General features: G+C 44.6%; 1 protein-coding gene across 4 annotated transcripts in view; it reads left to right on the top strand.

Annotated features, from left to right (window-relative positions):
- ARHGAP22 (Rho GTPase activating protein 22) overlaps nucleotides 1–8,486 on the top strand; it is a 206,275-nt gene that overhangs the window by 117,835 nt on the left and 79,954 nt on the right. The window lies entirely within an intron of this gene.

Below are 8,486 nucleotides of genomic sequence, written 5' to 3'. Positions count from 1 at the left end.
AAAAAAAAAAAAAAAAAAAAAAAAAGCAACGCAAAATCATGAACCACAACAAAAATATGTAGACTGTTAGGACCCACATATTTGCCAAAGCCAGGCTTTAAATTTTTCTTGAGCTTCCTGGAAGCCAAAGAAAAAAGAGAAATGAGACAAGTCTCATTAAAAGAAAGAAAAAAGAATACAAGTCCTTATGGGATCTAGAGCTTTTTCTAGCACAAAGATGTATGGGACTTGCTTCAAACAGAAAAAGAATAATGCCCACCTTCCCCATAATCATATACTTAGTTAAAAACAAAACAAAACAAAACAAACAAACAAACACAAAAAAACAGAGCAATGAGTCTGCAAAATGAATAGCAACTGCAATGCTGTTGATGAGGGTCAGTACAGGGACAGGGGTTCTTGTTAATATGTCTGACCAGAGATTGAGCTAGATATCTAAAGGCAAAGCAGTTGACTTCCATGCACTGTGCTAAAAGTGCATAAAACATTTTGAGAGGTAGGGTGTAAGAAGCCTCATTTCTGCTTATCATTTCTGTAGATCTATTTGTTTCAGAGCAAAAACTGGAGTTAACTAAGGACAGCCCCAACTTGTCACTAACTCACGTTACAGTGCCTGGCACAAAGTAGGCCCTTAAGAAATTGCTTGTGAAAAATGAGGAGGTTGTGTTAAAAGAGAACCTTCCAATTCCAATGTCCGTGAGTCTGTGGTATGTGGACATACAGTGTGTGTGCACACTGAATTTCCGCCAAACTCTTAATACAGATCAGAAATATGATGGGAGAAGGGGATGGGGGCAGGGAGGCAGGCCCAGATGAGACCCTTACCTCCAAGAGGCAGGAGGCAGTGAGTGGTTGTTAAGAAGGTGACCAGTGGCGTTCAGACTGCCCAGATTGTAGGACAGGCTCTACCTCTACCTACCAGCTGTGTGATCTTGAGAGCTCGCATAACCTGAGCGGGTGTCCATATCCTTACCTATAGATTGGATCTGATGACATATCACCCTTATGGGCTATTGTGAAAATTAAACAAAATAATGCCCATGAGTTACTAGTGCCAATCAAAGGTATGTTTTGTGATAAGCTGTCTACAAAGTGTCTTCATCACGCCCTTCTTCAACAAGCTCCCTCTACCAGAGGCCGGGGCTGGCAGGAGACGGACATGATTCTGAAAAGCTAGGAACAATGACCTGCAGTCTCAATCCAGCACTCCACAGGACTTGTCTTTTTTAACTGAAAGTCTCAACTACAGTTATGTGTGCCTTCGTCCCATAGGCCATCTTATTCACCACCGAGTCCTGTTCCTTTTCCCAAAAAAATATTTATCATAAAATTGTTAAGATCACAGGCTAGAAAGCAAGATGGGCTGGGTTCCGATCTGAGCTTAGCCACTAAATAGCTGTGTGACCTTGTGCAAATGACTTCACTTCTCTGTACTTCAGTGCCCTCCTCTTGAAAGTGGAAATAATGATGACATCGAATGCATAGGATTGCTCTGAATTCTAAGTGAATGTGCATATGTCAAGCTCTTAGCCTGGCACATTGTCAGGGCCAGATAGTGCTAGCCATGAGGATTTTGCATCACTTCCTATGTTTCAGCTATCTGTAACTGCATAACAGACTACCCCAAAGTTTAATGACTTAAAACAACACACATTTTCCTTTTTTTAAAAAAAATGTATTTCAACAGACTGTTGGGGAACATGTGGTGTTTGGTTATATGAATAAGTTCTTTAGTGGTGATTTCTGAGATTTTGGTGCACCCATCACCTGAGCAGTGCACACTGTACCCAGTGTATAGTCTTTTATCCCTCCCCCTCCTCCCCCCTTTTCCCCATTCCCCAAAGTTCATTGTATCATTCTTATGCCTTTGCATCCCCATAACTTAGCTCCCAGTTATGAGTGACAACATACGATTTTGCTTTTCCATTGTTGAGTTACTTCACTTAGAATAATGGTCTCCAGTTCCATCTAAATTGCTGCAAATGCCATTATTTCGTTCCTTTTTATGTCTAAGAAGTATTCCATGGTATTTATATACTACATTTTCTTTATTCACTCATTGATTTATGGGAATTTGGGCTGGATCTATATTTTTGCAATAGTGAATTGCGCTGCTATAAACGTGTGTGCAAGCATCTTTTTCATATAATGACTTACTTTCCTCTGGATAGATAGACAGTAGTGGGATTGCTGAATCAAATGGTAGTTCTACTTTTAGTTCTTTAAGGAATCTCCATACTGTTTTCCATAGTGGTTGTATTAGTTTACATTCCCACCAGCAGTGTAGAAGTGTTTGCTTTTCACCACATCCACACCAACATCTATTTTTTTTAAATTTTTTTTGTTATGGCCATTCTTGCGAGAGTAAGGCGGTATTGCATTGTGGTTTTGATTTGCATTTCCCTGATCATTAGTGATGTTGAGCATTTTTCTATTTGCTTGTTGGCCATTTGTATATCTTCTTTTGAGAATTGTCTGTTTGTGTCCTTAGCCCACTTTTTGATGGGATTGTTTGTTTTGCTCTTGTTGATTTGTTTGAGTTCTTTTTAGATTTTGGATGTTAGTCTTTTGTCAGATGTAAAGATCACAAAGATTTTCTCCCACTCTGTGGGTTGTCTTTTTACACTGCTGATTGTTTCTCTTGCTATACAGAAGCGTTTTAGTTTCATTAAGTCCCATCTATTGATCTTTGTTTTTGTTGCATTTGCTTTTGGGTTTTTGGTCACAAAGTCTTTGTCTAAGCCAATGTCTAGAAGGTTTTTCCAAAGTTATCTTCTAGAATATTTACAGTTTCAGGTCTTAGATTTAAGTCTTTGATCCATCTTGAATTGATTTTTTTTTTTTTTTTTTTTTTAGAGAGTCTTGCTCTGCCTCTCAGCCTGGAGTGCAGTGGCACGATCGCTCACTGCAACCTCTGCCTCCCGGGTTCAAGTGATTCTCCTGCCTCAGCCTCCCAAGTAGCTGGGAATACAGACGACCACCACCACGCCTGGCTAATTTTTGTATATTTAGTAGAGATGGGGTTTCACCATGTTAGCAAAGCTGGTCTCGAACTTCTGACCTCAGGTAATCTGCCCGCCTTGGCCTCCCAAAGTGCTGGGATTACAGAAGTGAGCCACCGAGCCCAGTCAGGTTGATTTTTATATAAGGTGAGAGATGAGGATCCAGTTTCACTCTTCTATGTGTGGCTTACCAATGATCCCAGCACCATTTGTTGAATAGGGTGTCCTTTCCCTACTTTATGTTTTGTTTGTTTTGTTGAAGATCAATTGACTGTAAGTATTTGGCTTTATTTGGATTCTCCATTCTGTTCCATTGGTCTATATGCCTATTTTTATACCAGTACCATGCTAAAAACAAAACACATTTTCTTTATTTGCTCACTGTTCTGCAGTGTGGCCATGGCTTGGTGGGGACAGCTTCTCTCTGCTCCACATGGTATCACTTGGAGAATCCACTTCCAGGACAGCCTCACTCCCAGAGCTGGAAGTCAGTGTGGTTGCTGGCTTGGACCTCAGTTCTCCATGTGGCCTCTCCACATTGCTATGTTGGGGTTCTTGCAGCACAATAGTCTCAGGACAGTTCCACTGTTTACAAGGGGGTGCTTTCACTAAAGTCAGGGAAAAGCAGAAGCTGCCAAGTTTTCCCAGGACTTAGACCTAAAATTGGTCCAGAGTCACTTCTGCTACCTTCTGTCAATTAAAGCAGCTCATAGGGCAGCCTAGACTCGAGGGAGGGGGTTACATAAGATACAAGAACTGGAAGACGTGGTTGGCTGGGGCCCCCGAGCTAACACATTGCCCTGCCTGGTCTCCATCTCCTCCAACTTGTGTTTGGCCCACATCTCTCACCTGGCTTATGCCTTTTGCATCTTTGCTTTCTCTCTGCTCCAGTCTCCCCCTTCCAGTCCCTATCTCACTCTAGCCACCAGGCCAGCCAATCAGAATCACAGGCTGCATCATATCTCCTACCCTAAATGCCATGTTGTGACTCCCTCCCCTCATCCGAGTAAAGAGCAAGTTCTTAATGGGATACTACTCTACCCATTGGAGGACTGTGTAGTCCATGTGAATTGCTATAAAGGAATACCTGAGACTGGGTCATTTATAAGGAAAAGAGGTTTATTTTGGCTCACAGTTCTGCAGGCTGTACAAGCATAGCACTAACATCTGCTTGGCTTCTGGGGAGACCTCAGGAAGTTTACCATCGTGGCAGGAGGCAAAGGGGAGCATAAATGTCCCATGGCAAGAAACCAACAGAGAGAGAGAGAGAAAGGAGGAGGTCTCATACCCTTTTAAACAACCAGCTCTCATGTCATCTGCCCCATGACCCAAACACCTCCCACTAGGCCCACCTTCAACACTGGAGGTCATATTTCAACATGAGATTTGGAGGGACACACGTCTACACCATATCAGAGACCATTCCTGTGCCATCCCCTAAGATGCTGGACCCCTCCTCGCAGCCCAGGTCCCACCTCAAAGCATCCTGCTCCTCAGAGTTTTCTTCACCACCCTCGGCAGACTGGCTTTCTGTCCCCTACAGCTCCCAGGGTAACCTCCTATCCCCCGCCCCACACTGGACTGGCTTTGTGTCAGGCATTCAGCTGTGTTCAATCATCATTTGTACATGAGTGAAGGAAAGAATGATCATTATAGGCTCCCTAAGCTATGCTTGTGGCTAAGATGGTACACTCCCATTTATACTCTTCCCCTGAGCTACCCAAGGCTGAGCTCACACCTGAGATAGTGCTGTGAGGGTGCCTTGGATATTCTGGGGAGGAGCAATCCAGACTCCTGCATTGGAACTACAGAGGACATGTCCTGAGTCTCCTAAGAAAATCCTTGAATGGCCTGGGGCGTATCTGGGACCAGGGGCTCAGGCTGCACAGGCTTCAGGATCCCAGTAGCAGCACCCCCTAGAAGCAACTCTACATTCTCACCACCCAACTGTGGGTCTCCCAGAAAAATAGAGTAAAGTGACAGGAGGTAGAGCTCTGGGCAGCCTTTATCCCATGGAAACTTTGTCCTCAAAGCTAGCATCCAGCCTCCTCCCAGAGCCCACTGTGCCCACTGGATATCCATCCCCTGGCTCTAGCTCTTCTGCCCTGTGCCTGGTGGTGGGCTGGAGGTTGGCCTTCCTGCTGGGAAACATGTCCTAGAGGCTCCCACCTCTGTCCCTTCTTCTGGAGCAAGGCAGCTTGAGCACAGCTAGAGCCTTGCAGCATGTGTGATCTTGATGTTTTGGCTCAATTCTCGTTAGTTTGGGGTCATGATCAATTTGGGGGGCAGAACTATGTTCAGGGAATTTGGTTTTTCAGACAAAGTCTATGCTAAGTGGGTGCTTTGCCAGTTGCAGCCCATGACTTTAGGCCTAACTAGGAAAATACTACCCATTATTCTGTTTATTTAACCATTAAACCATCCATCATCCATCCTTCTATTCACCTATGAAACACATCCATTCAACCATCCCTCCATCCCTCCATCAATCTATTCACCTATCCACACCTCCATCCAACCAACCATCCATCCACCCATCCATCCATCTCTTCACCTATCCACCCCTTCATGCAACCATCCATCTATCCACCCATCCATTCATCTATTCACCTATCCACACCTCCATTCAACCAACCATCCACCCATCCATCCATCTATTCACCTACCTACACCTCCATCCAAATATCAGTTTCTCCATCCATCCATCCATCCATCCATCCATCCATCCATCCATCCATCCATCCATCCATTTACCCATCTATCCACCCATCCATCCATCCATGCACCCATCCATTCATCCACCCATCCATCTTGGCTCTGCCACTTACTACCTCATTGGTCTCGGGGAAGTCTCTTCACCTTTCTGAACATTAGTTTCTTCCTTTGTAAATTGAATCTCATGGCATCTGCTTCATGCAGTTGTCCTGTGGTTAACTGAGATAACCTTTGTGAGTTGCCTGGCACATGGTGGGAAACATATAGTGCATGTTATTTTCCTTCCCCCTTGAGGAAGAACACACAACTAAAAAACCATAAAAAGATAATGTGTAATTAGGAATTAAAGTGTGTGAAACCAAAGGCAATAAAACAAGAAGCCCTTGCCTTCCTATTTGTCTACTGAACTGCCTTGGGAGTTGATATTTAAAGCCACTTTGAAAAGTCGAGTATCCCAAAATATATTTAAACTGTTCAATAGGGACGTTGACCCTTTATAATAGGCTCATTTGAAACGATCCTGCTTTGCTACTTCCTCTTAGAAAGATAAACAAGCGGCCCACAATGGCCGCTGTGATGTTTTCTTTTAAATCTTGCTTTCCAAATGTAGGACTTGGCCGTTGGACAATCACCCGAGGGGCTCGCTCCCCGCAGATGCTCTCCCTGAATGCAGGGAGCTCTAGCTTGGAATTCCTGGGGCCTCATTAAGCCCGCTGTGACTAAGTGATCTTGCCTGGTGCTAAAACTGTTTAAAATGACTTGGCAGCAACCAGAAGTCAGGTCTCTCTGTTTTTTCTCAGTTACTCTCTCTTTGTAACCCCCGCCTACATGTCATGAAGTGAAAACATCTTTCTTTCCGGATCTAATGCAGGACAACCCTTCTCTCTCCCCAAAGCCTCACCCTGGTCTTTCTGAGGAGTTAAAGGAGAGGGAGGGAGGCAGAAATCTGCCCCGCTGTTGTTAATCTCTCCTTTGAATGAAGCTTAACTCCCGGGAAAACCTCTTCCCTGCTCTAAGTCATTCTTTCCTGCCCCCACATTTATTTAACTCTTCTACTCCGTGCCTTGGGCAGCCTCTGCTTTCCAGCCTGCCCTTACTGAGATTCTCCTCTGAGACCACCTCTGTTCTCCCCAAATGGAATTGTGGTAGGGAGGGAGGGAGAAAATTCCACTCAAGTCAAGGCCATCAGAGCTGGACCACAGCCCTGCTTCAGGGTCAAGAACAGATCCTAGGAACTGGGGGGTGACAAAGAACCTTACATGAAGAAGCCTACTCTGTGCCAAACACTTAAAAATATAATTATTTCAGTCAAAGTAAATTGATTATTTAGTTACACAATAATACAGGATTATGTTTTCCTTTTACAGAATGAGGCCATTATAAAAAAGCCAAAGTCTCTTGACACCCACTTTACTCCATTCTTGTTCCACCCTCTCCCCAAAGGGAACCACTTCTGTTTTCCTCCCATATATTTTTCTAGGCCCAAGGGCCTAGAACAGAACATGGCATAGAGTGAACACTATAGTAATATTTTGTGAGTATGGGTATGTGTTTTACATAAGTGCCATGAATCCATACATCTCACACATTCAGCCATAGCACTCTCCTTTTATATCATATACCATCTTATGAAAATTTCAGCGTATTTGATAATTCTTTCATTTGTTTGTTTGTTTTGAGACAGAGTGTCACTCTGTCACCCAGGCTTGAGTGTGGTGGCCCAGTCTCGGCTCACTGCAACCTTCACCTTCTGAGTTCAAGTGATTATCATGCCTCAGCCTCCTGAGTAGTTGCAATTACAGGTGTGCGCTACCATGCACTGCTAATTTTTGTATTTTTAGAAGAGAAGGGATTTCACCCTGTTGCCCAGGCTAGTCTCAAACTCCTGGGCTCGAGTGATCCACCTACTTTGGCCTCCTAAAGTACTGGGATCGTAAGCAGGAGCCACCAGGCCTGGCCAATAATTCTTTTACTGATGAACATTTTGGTGGTTCCAACTGTTTGCAACCACAAGCAAGGCTGCCGTGAATAACCTTCTATAGACTTTCCTGGGCATGTGGGCACACATTTCCATGTGGTACATATGAAGAAATAAGACAGCTTGCTCCCAGGGCATCAGCATTTTTAGTTTTAATAAAGCAGCTTCCATGTTACCTTCCAAGGTGATTGCACCAAACACACTCTCATGAAAAAGTGCCCAAATCCTCGCCAAGACTTGATAATGACAATAGCTCACACTTGCAAAACACTTAGCTACAGGCCACTTGGGTTCTAAGTCCTTGCATATATCAACTCATTTAATTGCCACGACCATCCGGTGAAGCAGTTTCTGTTATCTTCTCTGTTTTATAGGTGGGGAAACTGGCACAGAAAGAGTTTGAATAACTTAATTCTTAATTTGTGCTAAGTAGCATCTGAACCGCTATCATTTCCCTCACTTTTCAGGTGAGGAAACAGTTTCAGAGGGGAGATGACTTATCCAAAGTCACACAGCCCACAGGTAGCCCGCCAGGTTTGAGGGTAGCCTGGGCAAACACTCCCTCTTCCTACTACTGCACAGTACAGGTGAGCTGGGAAACTGAGAGCTCAGTGGTCCTGAACACCCCCGACCAAGTCATCCTTGAGATGACTGCCCAGAGGATGCTGGCGGGGGAGTCTCCCTTGCACAGCGAGGGCGCCCCTTCTTCCGATTCTGCGCGGGGAGGCCAGGCCGGTGTGGCCCCCAACGCCTGCTTGGCTCCCAGGGAAACGGAGGCAGCCCCGGCTCCG

Source organism: Mandrillus leucophaeus, unplaced genomic scaffold (genome assembly GCF_000951045.1).
Source record: "Mandrillus leucophaeus isolate KB7577 unplaced genomic scaffold, Mleu.le_1.0 Scaffold388, whole genome shotgun sequence".
NCBI classification, from domain to species: domain Eukaryota; kingdom Metazoa; phylum Chordata; class Mammalia; order Primates; family Cercopithecidae; genus Mandrillus; species Mandrillus leucophaeus.
Note: the sequence above shows the minus strand (reverse complement) of the source record. Positions and strands in the feature narration are given on the sequence as shown.